General features: G+C 48.5%; 2 long non-coding RNA genes across 2 annotated transcripts in view; both read right to left on the bottom strand.

Moving 5' to 3' along the window:
• Positions 1 to 20,436, bottom strand: part of LOC131485473 (uncharacterized) — a 38,723-nt gene that overhangs the window by 12,783 nt on the left and 5,504 nt on the right. The gene's annotated exons all lie outside the window — the stretch shown is intronic.
• Positions 11,115 to 13,060, bottom strand: LOC131485474 (uncharacterized). Its single transcript, XR_009248868.1, has 2 exons — positions 12,759 to 13,060; positions 11,115 to 11,328 (listed from the first exon to the last, which is right to left on the bottom strand). It is a non-coding gene; the product is annotated as an uncharacterized LOC131485474 (long non-coding RNA).

Genomic DNA, 20,436 nt, shown 5'->3' on the forward strand with positions numbered 1-20,436 from the left:
TTGAGTAAAACCCCATCAACTGACATAATTTTCACATCTTCACTTTACATCTTTCCTTGGCAGACAAGAGGCATCTAGGCCTGGTGGAGACACAATTTTCTCTTTCTATCATGAACTTCTGCCATGTGAGGAGAGAGAGGAGGAAGTGAAGACTCTTCCCAAGACCTAGGGAGAACCTGCTTCACATCTTCTTTCCTGGGCACTAGGGAGAGGCTGTAGATAAAGCAGACGGGCCTGAAAGCGTGAAGAACACATACTTCAGCCTAGTTATCTGGGATGCCTGTCCTTCCGGGCAGAGAAACAGCTGTCGCCCTGCCCACATCCACCTCACCTACCCCAGATGCCCCCCACCATGGAGGCTGCTCATCCTGGGCTCTCTGTCAAACAATGTCAGAGCATGTTGGGGGATAAATCCATCAGTGATCCAGAATATGGGGGCCTGTGGCCTCTCTGTCTACTACAGCTGCCGGTGGGTGTGGGTTAGCAATGGCTACAGCCCCTGGGAGAGGATGTCCAAAGGGCTGTTCTGGGGAAGGCTTGCTGAGGGGCACAGAGCCTTGGGGAAAGAGGGGGCAGCAATGGCGGACTTTCCCCAGCCCCCTGCCTGTTCCAAGTGTGTGCTCATCTGACTCTCATAAGGCCCTGTGCCTGCAGTTCCAGGCAGGCACCTGCAGAAGCAGGGGGGGCCTCTGGGGCTCCCTCATCGATAGAATCTACAGTCTGGCAAAGAACATGCGGAGAGGAGGAGGCAAAAGAGTGAGGGTCACGCCAGACTCCGGGGGAGCTGAGGGAGGTCATTCCATGACTTGATACTCTTGGAATCTGTCCTGATCATACGAAAGTGGCCTTGGAGAGCAGCGAGGGCTAGGGAGCTGGCGGTCTCTTCGTGGATGCCCAAGCCCTTCCCTGAGGTCTTCCCTGATGAACATGCAGCAGAAAGGAGGGCAGAGCGGGAGAGCTGGTGAGCCTTCTTTCCTGTTCCTTCACCTGAGAACTCGTGGGACCCGTCCTCAGGATGTGCGGTTGCAGCCTGAGACTAGGAGGACACCAAGTCAGAGCTGGAGGGGGCTGAGGCTGGCCGCCAGGGGGCAGTGGTGAGCCCCACAGCCTTGCCAATCGGCACAGCAGCTCCTCCCAGAAAGCAAGCCAGCCATGGGGCGCCTGGGTGGCGTAGTCGGTTAAGCCTCCGACTTCAGCCAGGTCATGATTTCGCGGTCCGTGAGTTCGAGCCCCGCGTCAGGCTCTGGGCTGATGGCTCGGAGCCTGGAGCCTGTTTCCGATTCTGTGTCTCCCTCTCTCTCTGCCCCCCTCTCTCTCTGCCCCCCTCTCTCTCTGCCCCTCCCCCGTTCATGCTTTGTCTCTCTCTGTCCCAAAAATAAATAAAAAACGTTGAAAAAAAAAAAAATTTAAAGAAAGCAAGCCAGCCTCTGACTAGCTGACTAGCTGAGATGGTGCTTTAAAAATCCCAGCCAGGAGCGCCTGGGTGACTCAGTCAGTGAAGCCAACAGACTCTTGGTTTCGCTCAGGTCGTGATCTCACAGTTTGTGAGTTCAAGCCTCTCATGGGGCTCTGCTTGGGATTCTCTGTCCCTCTCTCTCTGCCCCTCCCCCACTCACATTCTCTCTCTCTCTCTCTCTCTCTCTCTCTCTCTCTCTCTCTCTCTCAAAATAAATAACCTAAAAAAATAAAAAATAAAATAAACAACCGGTGGCTGCTCCACTGACACCATGAGGGGTCCTCAAGCTGGGAGGGGTGAGATGCCCTCGGAGAAACCTTTGCCCCAATAAGCAGACCCCTAACCAATCAGGTTTCAGCGCCAAAAATGGGAGCTTATGCTGTAACAACCTAGCCTAATAACCTAGTGGGACCTCTAATCCTGGTCTCAGACTGCCCCCCACTGGTGAAGACGGTGCCAAAGCGAAGAAGGAAGTCCTTGCCCCTCCCAAAGCTGAAACCAAAGCAAAGGGTTTGAAGGCCCGAGAATGCAGCACTGTAAGGCATCCACAGGCACAAAAGATAATAAGATCTACATGTCACCCACCTTCCAAAAGCGCAAGACACCGTGTTGCCAAAGGCAGCTCAAACATGCTCGAAAAAACACCCCCAGGAGAAACGAACTTGACCAACATGCCATCATCAAGTTCCCCCTGACGACCGATGTGGACTTGTGTCCACACTTGTGTTCATTGTGGACATCAAGGCCAACAAACACCAGGTTAAACAGGCTGGGAAGAAGCTCTATGACATTGATATGGCCAAGGTCACTACCCTGATCAGGCCCAATGGAGAGAAGAAGGTGTATGTTCAACTGGCTCCTGACTATAATGCTTTGGATATTGCCAACAGAATTGGGATCATCTCAACTGAGTCCAGCTGGCTAAATTTAGAAGTCTAAATTTTTTTCACCATAAAAAAATAAATAAATAAATAAAAATAAAATCACACAAAGGTGTGTTCTTTGACCAGCAACAATGACAGGGAATTTGTAGTACCAAATACCTACATTAGAAAAGAGAAACAAGAAAAAGAAGAAGAAAAAAAAATCCAGCATAAAGAAGGAAATCATAAAGATAAAAGCAGATATCACTAAATCAGAACACAAGACAATGATAGATAAAAACAATAAAACAAAAAGTTGTTTCCTTGAAAAGATTGATAAGATAGATAAGCCTCTAACAAAACAGACAAAAGAAGGAAGAGGGAAAACACAAAATACCAATATTAGGAAAGAAACAAGGGCTGTCATTACAGACTCTGCAGACATTGAAAGGATAATAAGAAAACACCATGAAGACCACACACACAAATTTGACAACAGATGAAATGGGCAAAGTCCTTGAAAACCACAAACTACCACAATTCCCTCCCCCCATACAAAATGGATAATTTAAGCAGAACTTTAGCTAGTAAGGGCATTGGATTCATAATCTTAAAACTCCCAAGAAAGAAATATCCAGATGATTTCACAGGAGGAGTCTATCCAGTGTGTAAAGAAGAATTAACATCAGTTCTAGACAATCTCTTTCAGAAAATAGAAGTGGAAGGAACATTTCCCGATTCATTTTCTGGATCCAGTATTATCCTGATATCAAAAACAGACAAAGACAAGACAAAAAAAAAAGAAAACTATAGACCAATACCCTTCATGAATATAGATGCTATTGTCCTTAACCAAATATTAACAAATAGAATTCAACGATATCTTTTAAAAGGCATGTATATGTATATCATCACCAATTGTGGCTTAATCCATGTAGGAAAGCCTGATTTGGTATTTGAAAATCAATGTAATCCACCATATTAACAAGGAGGAAATCATATCAATTGATGTAGAAAGGCATTTGACAAAACCCAACATCTGTTCATGATTAAAAAAAACCTCTCAGAAAATTGGAAATAGAGAGAAATGTCCCCAACTTGATAAAGCACTTGATAAAGTTTTCTCTACAGAAAACTACAACATCATCTTTAATGGTGAAAGAGTGAATGCTTTTCCATTCTCACCAGTGCCATTCGACATAGCACTGGAAGATCTAACCCACACAAAAAGGCAAGGCAAGGAGATAAATATCACGCATGCAGATTCAAAAGAAAGAAAGAAAACTCCTCTGCAAATTACATGATTGCCTACCTAGAAAATTCCAAGGGATTTATAAAAAACAAAAACAGAAAACAAACAAACAAAAACTTCTGAAACTAATAAATAAGTTCAGCAAGGTTGCAGCATACAAGATCAACATAAAAAAATCAACTGTAGTTTTTTTCTATCTCATGCACTCAGAGAATGTATTTGAAAAAAACAAAACACTAGCAGGGGTCTGGTGGGAGTCCCCATGATAGAATCTATAGGCTGGCAAAGAACATGCAGAGGGGAAGAGGTAAAAGAGTGAGGGTTAATCCAGACCAAGGGAGCCTAAGGGAAATCATTCCATGACCTGATACTCTTGGAACCTGTCCTGAACATACAAAAGTGGCCTTAGAGAGCAGGGCAGCTGGAAAGCTGGGGGTTTTTGGGTCTGACACCAAAAACACAGGCAACAAAAGCAAAAATAAACAAGTGGGACTACATAAAACTAAAAAGCGTCTGCACAGCGAAGGAAACAATCAACAGCATGAAAATGCAACCTATAAAATGGGAGAAAATATTTGCAGACAGTGTATCTGATAAGAGGTTAATACCCCAAATATATAAAGAACTCATGCAACTCAATAGCAAAAACAAAAACAAATAATTTAATTTTAAAAATAGGCAAAAGACCTGAAGGGGCGCCTGGATGGCTCAGTCAGTTAGGTGTTCGACCCTTGATTTTGGCCCAGGTCATGATCTCATGGTTCACGGGATCGAGCCCCACACCGGGCTCTGTGTTGACAGCACGGAGCCTGCTTGGGATTCTCTCTCCCTCTCTCTCTCTGCTCCTTCCCCCCCCCCCCTTCAAAATAAATAAACAATTTTTTTTAATAGATAACGGGTGACTGGGTGGCTCAGTCAGTTAAGCATTAGACTCTGGGTTTTGGCTCGGGTCATGATCCCACAGTTTCATGAATTTGAGCCCCATGTCAGGCTCTGTATGCTGACCGCATAGAGCCTGCTTGGGATTCTCTGTCTTCTTCTCTCTCTGCCCCTCCTCTGTTCACGCTCTCTCTGTCTCCCTCAAAATAAAAACAGAAAACAAAAAAGAAAATAGCTTGGCAATTTCTTTTAAAAGCTAAGCATACACTTACCATACAACCCAGCAATTGTACTCCCGGACATTTATCCCAGAGAAATAGAATTATTTCCACACAAAAGCCTGTCAAGAGTTGCTCACTGCAGCTTTAAATAAAGTAGCAAAAACAGGAAACAATCAAAATGTCCTGCAAATGGATGGTTAAACAAACAGGTACATTCACACTATGCATTACTAGGCAAAAATGGAAACAAACAATTGGTATATGTGACAACCTGGATGGTTCTCTGGAACATGGTGTGGGGGGGGGGGAATATAAAAGGTCATATGCTACATGCTTCTACTTGTGTAACATTTCTCAGAATGACAAAAATATGGAGATAGAGGACACATCAGTGATTGCCAGGGATTAGGGACGGTAAGGAGAGGGGCAAATATGACTACAGAGGATTAGAGAGAGGGAGATCTTTGTGGTGATGAAATAGCTCTGTATCTTGACATGGGTGATGCTTACACAAATCCATACAAGTAACAAAATAACATAGAACTATACATACATTGTATCAATGCCAATTTTCCAGTTTCGATAATGTACTGTAGTTAGGTTAGATGTAACCATTGGGGGAAGCCAGATGAGGGGTACAGGGTACATGAGACCTTTTCGTACTATCTTTGTAACTCTCTGTGAATTTATAACAAATTCAAATTAAAGCTTTTTTTTTTTTTTAATCAATATATGCTAGTTCCCAGTGATGACAGCCTGGGTTAGACCGTGTTGGCTTTGAAGTTCTGGAATGGGAGAGAAACAAGCACATATTTTTGGTATGTGGGAGAGAGGGAGAGGAACCAGAATAGACAAATGAATTTCAGCTGTGTCTTACACTTCTTTCATCCTGGTGGCAGAAAGTGGCAGGCAGACTGTAAGACCTGGAAAGTGAAGGCTCCAAGGACTGCTTGCACTGTAGTTTCCTAAACCCTAGGGTTCCTTCCCCTCACTATGGAGTTACTCTCTACCCAGAAAGCAGCCAGCCTCTCAGAGCATGGCACCCCAGAAACTGATCTGTGCTGGTCCTTGGCAATCCTCCAGACCAACTTCTCCTTTGACCAATGAGGAGCTAAGGCTCAGAGAAGGGCAGCAGCCTTCCGAGTATCACACAGATAGATTATAGCATCACAGAGGGGACATGAATAACCCTGACATCTGAGTGAAGATTGGAGGAGTTGGGGATAGAATGGTACAAGAGTAGTAAGAGCTGGTGATGCGAGACCAGTTAAGAGCCATTGAAATAGTAAAGGAATAGTAAGAGCCAATGAAATAGAAGAGGACTTAGGACTTAGAGATAGATTGCATGGGGCAGGGTGGGAGAGCGGAGAGGCAGGAGAGTAAGGGAGGTATCTAGTCTGACCTCAGCCTTCTGGCTTATACACTAGATGGATGGGGCTGCCAGTTTAATAAGACATGGAGTGGGGTGTGGAATACTCCCAAGAACTAGATTTGGAGGACTAAGAGTCCTATCTCAAATCCACTCAGCCTGAGGTCCCTGGAAGATATCCAGAGAGAGTTGTTTAGGAAACACTGTGCTACTTGAGTTCAGAGCTCCAGGAAGGGGTCTGCATTGGTCATTGGAATCAACTTAAAATGAGGCAAGTACACAAAAGGAATGTCAAATTCTTTGAATCCGGGTGGGAATCAGCTGAATCCGGGTGGGAAAGGAATATGAAGGGAGGACTGGTTTACAAAATTCCAAAATAGACTGTCAAGTTGGAAAGAGGTAGCCCAATAATTGGGTAGAGGAGTTATTGAAGTGACATTGATTCCTGCTACCACATTAACAGATTAGAGATAGGAAACTGAGAATCAAGCTGCCCTCTAATAAATGTACAATCATTAAAAAGTATGTGGCTCAGTTCAGTGGCTCTCCACAGCCTCCCGCCTTCCCAGCCAGATTGCAACCCCCACCCCAGTGCCTCCTTTATAGAAATTCTGGAGCTGTAGCACCTCTTCTCACATCCAGCAGGGAACCATGATTCAGGGCTGGGCACACTGGCACGAGAACCCTTTGGTTCATCCAAGTCCACTGCCCTGGGTCTCAAGTCTACTTTTGCAGACCATTTGCATGTTAATTTGCACTGCTTTGCAAACCCTGGGTTCCTCTTTAAAGGGCTACTGCTTCTCTGTTCCATTCCACTCTCATCTCTTTACCCATACCCCTAAATACTGTGGGCTTTGGTAATGAAATAGAAGCCGTCTTATTTGTGGGGTCCCTAAGTTTCTGTATTCATTCAAAATCCACCATTGGGGCCCCAAAATCCGTTATGGAAACATAGGCTGCCCTCAAGGACTGGAGGCTATATCTTGGCTCTCCTATCTCCATCCTCTAATATAGCCCGTATGATGGGGAGGGGGGCACAACTTCACCCCACCTCCCAGCTCCCAGACAGGAACCTGAGTTGGTGGGATCAGTGGAAAAGGATTGGGGTTTAAGGACCTATACACTCAGCCAAAGACTCAACTCCTGGAGAGGAGCCCAGCAGTCAGAACTCTCTGCAACTCAGTTGAAGTGACCTATTCATAAAGCACATGGCCAGATAATAAAGGTCCTTAATAGTTGGAGGGTGAGTCCTGCTTCCTGTCCTGGAAAGCAGGAGAGGTATCGTGGGACTACAATCTGGAAACGGGCACTATGCCTGAGTTTTGTGGCACGGAGACTCCTCACACACTCCCTGCCCTGCCAAAGAGACTCCAGGATGAGAAAGACAAGCCCTTGGGTTTGGAAATCCCTCATCCACTTTGCTTGAACTTCACACGCCCGTTGAGAGGCTGCCTTGGGTGTCCTGGACTCTGGTCTCAGGGTATATAAAAGTGGAGACCAAGTGACTCCTCTGTCCCCTCCCATTGGGCCTAATTAACCCACACCAAACCTCACTGCACACCATGGTTGGCTTTTGGAGCAAGCCTATGTTCACTCAAGAACCCATACCCTCCAGCCAAGCCATACGGCCCCTCTGCATAGCCTCTTGCTGAGCACTGCAATCTTCTGCTGCTGCTACTGCTGTTACAGCTCCACTGGAAATGGAGCCCCCACACAGATGCCCCCAGGGATACTCAGGACTCAATGCACTGGAATCTCAAGATACCAAAGGTTTGCATGTGGTGCTCTGTGCAGAACAAAGGAGTCAGGGCTGCATTAACCCCTGACGTCACCAGCCTCCAAAATGGCTCCCGATGACCCTCCCTTCCTCCTATTCATGACATCATGCAGAACCCTCCAACACTGGACAGAGCTACCAAGCCATTGGTAGGATATACAGAAATGTCGGTATGTGCCTTCAAAAGCTAGGTCATAGAAGGCATTGCAGCTTCTGTCTCACTTTCTTGGACCTCTTGTTCTGGGGGAAGCTAGCTGCCATGTCCTAAGGACACTCAAGCAGCCCTATAGGGAGGCCCATGTGGAGAAGAACTGAAGCCTCTCACCAACAGTCTGCACTAACTTGCCAGGTGTCTGAGTCAGTCGTCTTAGGAACAGACCTTCCAGCTCCATCCAACCCTCCTGTTGATGGCCACCAAACTATCGCTTTATGAAAGACCTCTAGCCAGAACCACCCAGCTGAGCTGCTCCTGGATTCCTGACCCACAGAAACTGTGAAGATGAGACGTGGGTTTTGTTCTTTTAAACTGCTAAGTTATGGGGCGCCTGGGTGGCTCAGTCAGTTGAGCGTCCGACTTCAGCTCAGGGCATGATCTCGCACCTCGTGAGTTTGAGCCCCACATGGGGCTCTGTGCTGACAGCTCAGAGCCTGGAGCCTGCTTCGGATTCTGTGTCTCCCTCTCTCTCTCTGCTCCTCCCCTGCTAGCATACTGTCTCTGTCTCTCTCTTTCAAAAATAAAATATTTATTTTTCATAAATAAAAAAATTTTTTTTTAATTTTAACTGCTAAGTTTGGGCATAATTTAATACACAGCAGCAGATAACTAATATGGTATGTTTTCCTTTCTCCTGGGTAACTACCTATGAGAAGAATTGCTAGGTCCTATGATATATGTTTAACTTCGTAAAAAGCTGCCAGTTTTCCAAAGCAGTTATCCCATTTTATGTTCCAGCCTATACCATGTGCCAGTCCACTTGCTTTTCTCTAAGACCCATCTCACCAAACAAAACTAACATCGCCTTTGATTACAGGACAAAGCAAGGTGCAGGACCCCAGTTCCACCAAACTGCTGTACAATCCTCCCTAGCTCCTCTGCCTTATGAACCAGCCAGTGGGCCATTGCCAGGATTGGAATGAATCTCTGGTCCTTCCACAGGGTTGGAAACTCTCTCCCATCTGATCACATGCACGGCCTTGGAAATCATCCTGTCCTTTAGAGTTAACAAAGCCCTTTCCCTCATGTGCCCAGAGTTCCTCCAGGCCTCACCACCCCATGGACACAAATGAGGTTGCATTAACAGGAAAAATACACATCTCATGCGCTTTTACCCTCATCTGAAGACCACGGGTGTCTCAGGGCCCCTTAACTTGCCCCAGTTATTTCTGAAAGCCCCCAGGCCCTTCCAGATGAACTTAGCACCGTGACTCCTCCTAGAAAGCCAAGTCCTTAGAAGGCACTGGGGAGCAACATCTCACCAGTACCCCCGCCAGAGTGCCCTAAAGATCAGCACTGTGGTCCCTCCTAAATTCCAACCGTTCATCCCCTCGCACTCCTCAAGCTGCCAACCCCATACCATGATAGATCTGAATATCATGCAGAAATGTGAAGAGAACCCTTATGGTATGTTCTGTTGGTACCCTGACCAGATCCCCCTTCCCAGGCCACTGTGCTCATCCACCAACTGCTACAAGGCTGCTCCCTTCTCCCAAGAATTGCCCTTGGCTGATGGGTGACTCTAGAAAGTTTTACTCCCCATCCTCCCAGCATCTGATTGACATTTAGAGAAAAAAGCCTGCCCTGCTGACCTCAGTGGGGGGACAACTCTCTGGTCCATTCACACCCTAGAGCCCCCTGTGGGATGAGGGTGAGGCTAGATGCCAACTTAGACCCCATCCTTGCTGAGCATCTTCCCCTGCCCTGTCCTGCTTCCCCTCCCTCCTGTTTATACTTCTCCGAAAGCATGCCCTCAAAAAATCACTTGCTCAAGAGTTTCCATTTCATCTTCTTTTTTTTTAAATTTTTTTTTAATGTTTATTTATTTTTGAGACAGAGAGGCAGAGGGTCAGAGAGAGGGAGACACAGAATCTGAAACAGGCTCCAGGCTCTGACCTGTCAGCACAGAGCCCGACGCAGGGCTCGAACTCACGGACCGTGAGATCATGACCTGAGCCGAAGTCAGACGCTTAACCGACCGAGCCACCCAGGCGCCCCTCCATTTCATCTTCTTATGCCAGAGAAGAAAAGACATGTCCCAACTTTGTGTCCAGAAACGTGCTATAATCTCACTTAGGCCCCAGGATTTCCCAAAGGCCCTCATGAAACGAGATCTGGTGTCCGCCATTATCCCCTCTCTGTAAGCCAGAGAGCTGGGTGGGAGTATAGATACCACACCATCCCTCTCACTCCACTCCTGCTCATCCCCACCCATCCCTACCCACCAGCGGCCACATGAACCATTTCCTCCATACAAAGATGCCTTCCTGCTAGATCCCACCCTCTAGGACACCCACTATAATATGAATACATGGTATATGTATATATGGTATATTCATCTGACCTTCAAAACAATCCTGTTCAATCACTATTATTAACTCTCCTATTTTACCAGTGAGGAAGCCAGAAGCGATTTACTGCAAAGCTAATGAAGCTTAAGCTCACTCGCATGAGCCCCTTCCTGCAATTTTGTGATCCTAGTCTGGTATTCTTCTGTTGAAGGAGGGCTCCCAGCTTACATCAGATTTGGGCCCCTCGAAACCTAACTCTGCCCTTGGAGAAACTGAGGCTCTGCATGGTGAGGCACCTTGCTCCAGGACAGACTTGTTGAGTCATAGAAGCAGAACTTGGCCCAGGTTTGCTTCCAAGACTTTTCCTGTGCTCTATCCAATGATGCATCCCTGAGGCTCCTCCAGACCTGCGGCACAGAGACCAGCCCTTGGTCTTCCTTGTCCCCCCAGCATGCACTTCCCTGGCTGCCAGCTGCCACACCTCCTTCTGCTCTGACACATTATTGTGGGAGCCTGCCAGGCCAGAGTGTGCTTGGGCAGGGCTATATTTAAATATCAGGGTGGAAGTATGTCTACATGCATGCCCCCAATGGATATAGACACCCAGAGAGCCTTATCATATGCATATGCCTGAAATGTACTGTTTGTACATTACAGTACAGACCTGAAATAGACCCTCTGTTTGCCTATGTCTTCTCCATCAGCCAAGATGGCAGGCTGATAGGGTACTACAGAAGCTGGACTGTGTATCAGCTAGTTTTTGCTGTATAACAAACCACTCCAAAAACCAAGTGGCAAAACAACAACTATTTATTTAACTCACAGTTCTGTGGGTCAGTAATTTGGCCTGGGCTCTGCTGGGCAATTTTATCTTGGCTGGGCTCCCTTGTATACGTGCAGTCAGCTGCCAAGTTGGATAGGACCTGATATCAGTTGACATGAATCATCTCTGTTCCATATGGTCTCTCATCCTCCAGTGGCCAGTCCAAGATTGTTCACATGGTGGCTGGGCAGGATTCCAAGAAAGTGAGTGGAATTAAGGAAGGCTTCTTGAGGCTTAGGTTCAGGACTCACATACCATCAATTACACCATACTCTGTGGCCCAAAGCAAGTGACAGGCCAACTGTGGTGGTTACTTTTAGATTAATTATCTAATTTTAGATAATTCTATCTAGATCTAGATAGATAGATAGATAGATAGATAGATAGATAGATAGATAGATCCTTTTGGTTCTGCTTCTCTAGAGAGCCTTGACTAATACACCAGCCCAGATTCAGATTCAAGGGATGAATAGATTCCTGATGGGAGAAGCTGCAAAGCCACATTGCAAAGGGTGAGGGCACACACAGAGAGTGAGAGGGTATAGCAATCTTTGCTAATGATCTGTCACAGGCTAGGTTTAGGAACAGGATGGGATTTCATGGGGGTTCTGCTGGGCCACTCAGGTGGAAATTCCAGTCACCCCCACCCCCTCTTGGGTATCAAAGACTTCAGGAACAAAATTATTTCTAAGCATCCCTGAGCAAGGAGCAACTCCACATTTGGATTTCAGTTTGTCTCACCCTCAGACTAGGGGCTCCCTGAGGGCTGTGTTGCCTTCCACCATCCAACTCAGGACTCAATGAAGAGTTCAAGTGGAAGAAAACTGACCTACCCACCTCCCTCCCCAAACAGGATGCAACAGGTTCTGAGAACAGCCAATAACCTGGTTCCTCCATGTTTCCTCCAAGGAGGTTGGCACAATGACTGGGATATACTGAGCCCCCATAAGTGATCTTTGAATGAACAGATGACTGAGTGGTTGGCTCATGTGCAATTCTGAACACACACAGACTTTAGTGCTAAAGCCTGCGACATCTGCTCCCTGTTATGCAAACCTGCCCAGCCCACTTCACAGTCCCCTTGGGAGTCCTCCACAACTGACTCCATCCCATTCTGTCTCTGCCTCTGCTCAGCACATCCTGCCCCCACAGCTTGACCAGTTGGCCACCTCCCAACTCCTGCCCCCCCTCTGTTTTCTGCTTACCCTCCTCCTCGGCTCTGTAAGCCCCATATAGACACTTGGTAAGGAAGCCAAGTCTTGCCACATGTACGTGTCCTGCCACTCCCCCTTTCCCCAGATAAGGCTCTGGGTAGACTAAGGAAGTGGGGAATATTCAGCGTAGAGAATGCTGAAGACAGGCAGGCGGGGCAACTAGATCAGCCTGTAAGACACTAAGGGCAGGGCCTTTCAGGTCCAGAACACCCCTGATGGCAGGGGCTGGGCCCACATGCTCTGAGCTCCAGCCTCCCCACCCCACGTCCCCGCCCATTTGTCACAAAGCTGCCTGTGATTTGGGCTGTCACTTTGCTTCTCCATTTCCCCATCTGTCAAAAACAGAGGATAATTATCAATAGCGTGACAGACATCCTGCTCATCTCCTTGGGGCCTTACCGCTTCAGAAAGCTCCAGCTATCTTCCTCCTTCATGTCTACACCTGAGAGCTTTCTTTCCTGAGCAGCAGAAAGCCAGGTAGCAGGCTGTACGTGCCAGGGAGTTAGCATGCCTTGGAGAGACCTCCAACCAGGAAGGACTTGATAGATAAATAACCCAGCTCCTCGCCCCTCAGACAGGCGAACTCTGGGGCACATGTTCTACTCTGAGTCCAGAGTCCTCCAGAAGAACTAAGTTCCAGCTGGCCACAGTTGGAACTGGCTCCGTAATGTGCCCGGTATGAGCTGCTTCCCTCCCCTCTCTCACTTTCCCACTCCCCCACAGTACATTGAATTACTTCCACTTGAATCTTTGTCTCTTCCTTCTGGGGAGCCCAAACTAAGACATCATTCCAGCCCTGTCTATACCACAATTAGCCTGTGATCAAGATCATGGTGGGGGCTACCAGCAGGTGTCTGGACCCACAGCTGGTTAAGGGGCTTCCCAGCCCTACTCTGGACCCAAAAGCCAGAGAGGTCTTGCCCATGGTCATTCTGGAATGGCCACCGAGTCCAGAAACTGAGAATCGCAAATACTCAGTACCAATATTCTAGAATGAGCAGTCAGTGAGTCACTATCCGCTGGGCAGCCCTGACCCCTGGCTCACTAAGAGGCAGCATGACCTGCTCCTCCACCATCACCCTAAAGAGAAGTCTGGGGAGGAGTTGGGGGATGGGGTAGGGAAGTACACTGCCAGGATGACAGGTGTCTCTTTAGCTCCCTGAAGCAAGGGAGCCAGGGGCTCCAAGCTACTCAGGGGAATATTCAAGGTGTCAGAAAACCCCTCCAGGCCCGGCCTAGAACTTCATTCTACGTCCTGTCCATTCCGAATCTCTACCTCATCCCTTCTCTCCTCCGTGATGACCCTGGTTGGGCGGCTACCATCTCCTGCCTGGTGTCTTCAGCCACCTCCTTTCCCACTTCTCTATCTGCTCTCAGCCTCCTATCCACCCCCAGCCTTCTAAAGTAGAACTTTCTAAAACAGGCCAGCAAACTGCCATGGGCCAAAAGCTGGCTGTGTTTCGGTGTGGCCTGTGAGCTAAGAATGGTTTTTACGTTTCTACATTTTGTTTTTAAACAAAACAAAGAAAACTATGTGACAAAGACGTTTGCCAACCCCTGTTCTAAAGCATAAATGTCATCCGGCTTAAGGGAGTGGCCTCCCTGCTGACCTCCTCCCACACACTCACCCCTACACACCCTACACCTGCTGTCTGTGCCCAAAACACCCATCCTTCCTCCATCACGTGCCTGGTCAACTACCTACACTCAAATCTCATTCTAAGTGTCCCTTTGACTGGGCCTTGGCCTGTTGGCCTCAAGTCATGTCTTGACTTCCCCTGCTTAGCTCTATATGATGGGGGCTGGTCCGTGCAGGCTCCCGCATAGGTCAGATCACAACTAGGTTTGGTTAATGGGTGGGAGATGGGAAGGCCCGAAAAAGGCAGATGCAAGGATACTCCCTCCCCGTGTCTCCAACCATGGCTGGACCTCCTCTATGATTCCTGTTCCCTGTGGGTATACCCACCATGGTTCCCATTCCCCCTGGGTAATCTGAGCCCCAGTAACACCACCTCTACGCTGCCTCTACCCCCCTCCTCTTCCCCAGGGTGTAGCAGCTTCCGGCTGTTGCTAATCTCTGGGCTGTTCCTGGATGACTGCTCAGCTCTTCATTACCTATGTAACCAATCCCCTGCATTTAATGACCTCTATTAAACCCTGGTTTCTGTTTTCCTGGTTGGACTCTGACTCATACGCCATTCCTCCAGCCACCGCTGACCCCTAGACAGGCTCAGCCCCCTGCTACCACTCCAACGGCACCCTTTCCTCCTCACTCCAACAAGCAGATATTTGGATGCCTATGGTGTTGTAGGGCAAGGGGCAGCAAACCAGGGCCTGCTGACCAAATCCAGCCCACTGCCTGTTTTGTAAATACGTTTTCCTTGGAACAAAGCCACACCCACTCATTTACCTATTGTCCGGGGCCACTTTCAAATACTGGGTTGAAGGACTGCAACAGAGCTCACAGTGGCCCACAAAGCTGAAAATATTTACTATCTGGTCCTTTACGGGAAAAGTTTGCAAACTTGTTTCAGGTGGGTCCTCCTTACTCGACACACAATCTGGGGACCAACAGCCCAGCTTCGCCTAGGAGCTTGTTGGAACTGCAGAACCCCGGACTCCACCCCAGCCCCCCGCCCCCTGCTGAGTGATAATTTGCATTTTAATGAGATCCTCAGGTTGATGCCATGAGCACGTTGAAGTTTGAGAAGTGCCGCCTGGAGAACTCACCCCCTTCTCCCAGCTCTTCATGCCCATTAGGAATTATTGACTGTTTGGGGCACCTGGGTGGTTACATGTCTGACTTTGGCTCAGGCCATGATTTGTGAGCTCGAGCGCCGCATCAGGCTCTGTGCTGACAGCTCAGAGCCTGGAGCCTGCTTCAGATTCTGTGTCTCCGTCTCTCTCTCTGCCCCTCCCCACTCACAAATCTGCCTGTCTCTCAAAAATAAATATTTTTTAAAAAGGAATGATTGACTGTTTAACTGTTCATCTTCTCTACTAGAGGAAAGCACAGGGATTAGTCGGAAGTCTTCTGCTGGATCCCCAGTACCCGACAGGGCAGCTGGCCCAGAGATGATGGATGCATCGACTCACTGATAAATAGTTGAAGAGCACCATAGACGCTAACGGGGGAGGGGGGAGTTTGCAAAAAAAGAGTTACCATTTTTTACATATCAAGTTGGCAAAGATCAGGAAGTTTTAGCCATGGCATTGGGAGAATAAGGGAAACAGGCCTTCTCTAACCTCTGTGGGGAAGTCGGTTTGACAATATTCATCAAAATTCCAAACGCACGTAGACTCTGACCCTGCATCTCCACTCGCAGGCCTCTGTCTTCCAGATAGACTGCACCTGCAGGAAGCGACAGGCTACCAAGGTGTTCACTGCACTGCCATCCACAAGGGCAAAAGACTGGACACAACCGAGCGTCCACCAGCAAGAGGTTTGCTCAGTAAGTTATGGCACATAATGAAGGTGTGCAACTTCAAAAGAGAGAGAAAGAACCGGAGCCCCCTCCCCGGCATGTCGTTAATGGAAAAAGCAAAATGCAAAGCAGCACCGTATCAGGTACCAGGGCAGGGAGAGGGAAGAGAAGGTATGTAGTTACTTGTATATTCATCAAATATCTTTGGGAGGGAGGTACATAAAACCCAACCGCACTGGTTGACCACGGGAAGGGATCCCTGTGTTGCTGGAGGCAGAGATAGGAGATTTGTTGCTGTCTACCCTGTGGCAATTTTTTAATAAAAAAAAAAAAAAAGAAAGAAAGAAATCTAGGAGAAAAAAATCTAGCAGAAAAAAAAGAGAGAGAGAGAAGTGTCGAAAAAGATAGACATGATTTAGATACCCAGTCCAGAGCCTTGCTGCTCAAAATGTGGTCCACAGACCAGCAAGCGTCAGAATCACCTGAGAGCTAGTTAGAAATAAAAGATCCCAGGCCTGGTCCCAGATGGACTGAGTCAGAATCTGCATTTGAACAAGAGCCCTAGGGAATTGGAGCACATGGTGCGCTTTGATACACGCTGGTCCAGGCAGGGAACTCGCTCCCAGCTGCGCCACCTGGTTTGCACAGGCTGCCACTAATAAAACAGCTGCCTTTCCCCCCCTAACTGGGGCTCCATCCTAGTGAGGCACAAGGGGCCAGGCTGTTCCCATTAAGGGGGAGGTTTTCAGCAGCTCCTCTCAGGCCTTGGCTGGCCCTGGGCCCAGAGCCCTGGCAGGTCCCCAGCCAAGGAGACAGCTCACTTCCTCCTCCTGGAGCCACTGGGACTGCTCAGAACGGAAATATTTGAGAGTTATCCACTCCCCCCATTATACGCTCTTTCCAACATGAATAAAGACGCAACTGTCTGGCACAGGTTCTTCGTAACTGGTATTTATTTATCCATCCACCCGTGCCTCTAGGTCCCTGGTACACTGACCCAGCGGTGAAAGGAAGGCAGGGGAGGGAGCGGACGGAGCAGGCCCCCTCGGAGAAGGAGGGAGAAGGAAAAGCCAGGGGCTTGGTGGCTGCCTCTGCATCTCTGATCTGCCTGACCTGCTCCAAGCCACATCTGGAGGCCACATCTGGAAGAAGTGACGCCACTGGACTTTTCAGAGCCGCAGGGAGGAGGGCCAAGAGAGGAGTGGGGAGTGGTGTTGACGTAGGTCCAGACCACCCAGGAGTCTGCAGTTGGAAGGCCAGGCGGGGAGACTAAGCTCTCCCACCACACTCCCCCCACTGACTCCCGACTCTGAGCCCAGCATTTGAGGGAGCGCGGGGCTGGCTGCCGTGAGTGAATCGCCCTCCACCGCGTTGTCCTGAGCCTTCCCCTCCCCAAAGTGGAGGGACTCCGGAAAGCCGAGCCCTCTCTCTTTCTGGATCCTCCCACCCCTCCCACCTCCTAGGCAACCCTCCCCCTCAAACAGAACCCCAAGTCCTCATTTTCTCCCGTCATGCCCCCTCCTAGGTCGTTCATAGGTCCCTCGTAGCCACCATCCCTGAGTGGCGAATGTCTCTCAAAGGAAAAACAAAACCAAGCCATAAAACCGCTCCGATGTGCACAGCCCCAAGAAGTTCACAAAATGCCTCCACATACCGTGCCTCAGTCTGTCAGCTAACAGCCCTGCAAAATTCGAATTCCTACACAGGGGAACAGCAAGCCCCGGAAATGTCAGAGGACTTGACAAGATCGCCCAGCCTGTAGGCAGCAGGGACCACGGGGCTCAGCTGAACATGCCCGCTGCCATCTCCCAAGGCCTCGTGTGCCTTCCAGTGCGGGGGTGCTGCAGATCAGAGAGGTCTTTCTCCAGCAGCCACCTGCCGACATCCCAGCTCTGTCAACGGTTATGCTGCAAGAGTTTGGCGATGGATTAGCAACACCTGCCATGGTTGTAAACAGCGCCGTGGGCCTGCAGGGGCACTCTCCCATCTTTTCCCTGTGTTCCTCTTTGAGGAACGAAGCAAGGAGATCCCTCTTTGAGGAGGCGTGTGTGTGTGTGTGTGTGTGTGTGTGTGTGTGTGTGTGTGTGTGTGTGTCTGTGTGTGTCTGTGTGTGTGTGTGTGTCTGCATGCGCGCACGTGCATGCATACACTTGTGAGCTCTAAGGCATATTTCACATCTTGGGTTTGGTCTCCTTTTCTGCTGAGGGCTCCCTGAGGCCCAGGCTCTGTTTCACCCCAGGAAACATTCCCCAGGCAGGGATGGGGGCCCCTCATGCCCTGAAAGCTGCGCCTGCCTAGTGCTCTGTCTAGACTGTAAGGATCCAGCTCTGTGGGCTCGGGTCAAGCCCCTAAGTCCAGTAAGACCGGTATGCTGCAGCATGTCCCTACAGAGCTAAAACTGGAATCCCTTGCTGGGCCGGCTTGCCCTGCAGCTGCCCTCAGCAGCTCTCCCCACCCTTCCAGGGGGGCTCTCCCTGCCCTCTGGCTTTCCCTCATGAATTGGGCTGGTCATGGGATAAGCTCCCTCTGGCTGTCTGATCACCAGGACTTGATGAACCAGAGTGACTTAGGACACCATCCAGGTCTCTCTGACTCACCCCTGGGCTCTTTCCACAGAGCGTTTTTACCAGGCAGGGCGCTTGGTCTCAAACCACAGCAATGGCTCTGGACGGCCTCAGCAGAAGAGGGATTTATTAGAAGATTACAGGGTGACTTATGGGATTGATCAGAAGAACTGACCATTGCAAGCATGTGGCCAGGCGCTGCCGCTCCTGGCACCCTCTGTCTCTGACTGTGGCCGTGTTCTCAGTGCTCTCTGCTCTCTGTGGCCTCATCCCAGACTCAGAGCTCTGGGAAGCACTCCAGGGAGGCCGAGCTTGGTTCTGGACTCCCACCTTTGTCACTGGAGAAAGCAAGCCCATAGTGCCAGGTACCTCCAAGTATAAGGGGAGGTTTAGATACTGGGCAACCAAAGGAGGTGATAAGGACCCCCACATCACTCCGTCCTTTTAGGATCTGTTTACAAGGAGCTGGGTGTTCCAAGCAGACCTCAACTTCAGAGGTCATTTTCTTTTCATCGTGTCATTTTTTTAAAAACATTGAAAATGTTTAATTTGCACACATCTTAAAATGCATACATCTTAAGGATTCTGCTCGATAAAAATTTTAAAACTTGCCTACATACTGTGAAACTACCACCCGGAACAAAATATAGGACATTTCCATCACCCCAGAAAGGTCCTGTGTGCCCCTCCTGGTCAATCCCACCCCCCTCCCCAGAGGAAATGACCATTCTGATTTTAGCTTAGTTTAGCCTGCTCTTGAACTTCATACAAAAAGAATCATACAGTGTGTGCTCTTTTAAGTGTAAAGTTTCTTTTGCTTAGCATAATGCATTTGAGATTCAGCCAGGTTGCATGTGTTTTTTGTTTTTGGCTTTGGTGTGTTTTTTATGCTGAGTATTATTCCACTGTATGTACAGGCCATAATTTGCTTATCCATTCTCTTGTTGATAGACATTTGGATCGTTTCTAGGGTTTGGTCTTTAATAAATAAACCTGTAAACATTCATATACAAGAAAAATATACAAGTTTTTCTGTAGTCAAACATCATTGCCTCCCAGGGTTTTGATTTGCTGTCCTGCCCTGCTGGATTACTTCTCTGCCAAGTTAGCCACAGACCTCAGCTAGAAAGACAGATGAATGGAGTTTCCCCATAAAATCACAGTCCATATTCAAGATGGAATTTCTCATGCATGGCCCTAAATCTGCTCCTTCCACACTCTTCCCCATGTTACTGTATTTCCAGACTAGTTGCTCAGGCCAGAAACCTTGACTCCTCTCTTTGTTCACCCCCTTCAACCAAACCATCAGCAATCCCATCATCTGTGCCTTCAAAACACCTGACTACATATCTCCTCCATGCTGCCAGCCTGTCTGGACCACCATCACCTGTCACCTGGCTCTCTGCAGTATCCCTCTCCTCTGCTTCCACCCTTGTTTCTCTCTCCCACCCCCACTCCTCCCCACTCCCAGGTGATTCTCACCAGACTAACCCCACAGAGGCTAAGAAAGACCATGTTCTGCCTCTGCTTGAGACCCTCCAGTGGCCCCCCACCCCACTCAAAGCAAAAGCCACAGTCCTTACAATGTCTGCAAAGCCCTATGTGATCTCTCCCTGCTACTTCTCTCCTATCATCCCCTTTCCCTTTCTCCTCTTCAGTCATACTGTGTTTGTTCCTTTAATATACTAAGGGTGCTCCTGCCTCTGGACTTTTGCACTGGCTGTTCCCCTGAATGCAAAGCTCTTCCTCTTTTATGGTCCACGTGACTCCCTCCTTTACCTTCCTTCGGCCAGATCAACTTTATCGGCTCTATTTTTCTCTAGAACATTTACCATCGTCTGACACAGTCTGTTTACTGGTTGACATGTTTGTTGTCTGTCTGTCTGTCTGTCTGTCTGTCATCAGCACGTCAGCTCCACGAGGGTAGGGCTTTTTTAGTTTGCACTTGTGTCTCCAGTGCCCAACAGCATTGGCCTTGTCATAGGCACCAAACAGGAGACACGTAGAGACACAGGGTGTACATTAAAATGAGAATCAAGTGTGGCATCTTCTACCTTGAGCTCATTATTTGGCTGTTGGATTCTGGAA

The sequence above is a fragment of the Neofelis nebulosa genome, chromosome 9, assembly GCF_028018385.1.
Source record: "Neofelis nebulosa isolate mNeoNeb1 chromosome 9, mNeoNeb1.pri, whole genome shotgun sequence".
NCBI lineage: Eukaryota > Metazoa > Chordata > Mammalia > Carnivora > Felidae > Neofelis > Neofelis nebulosa.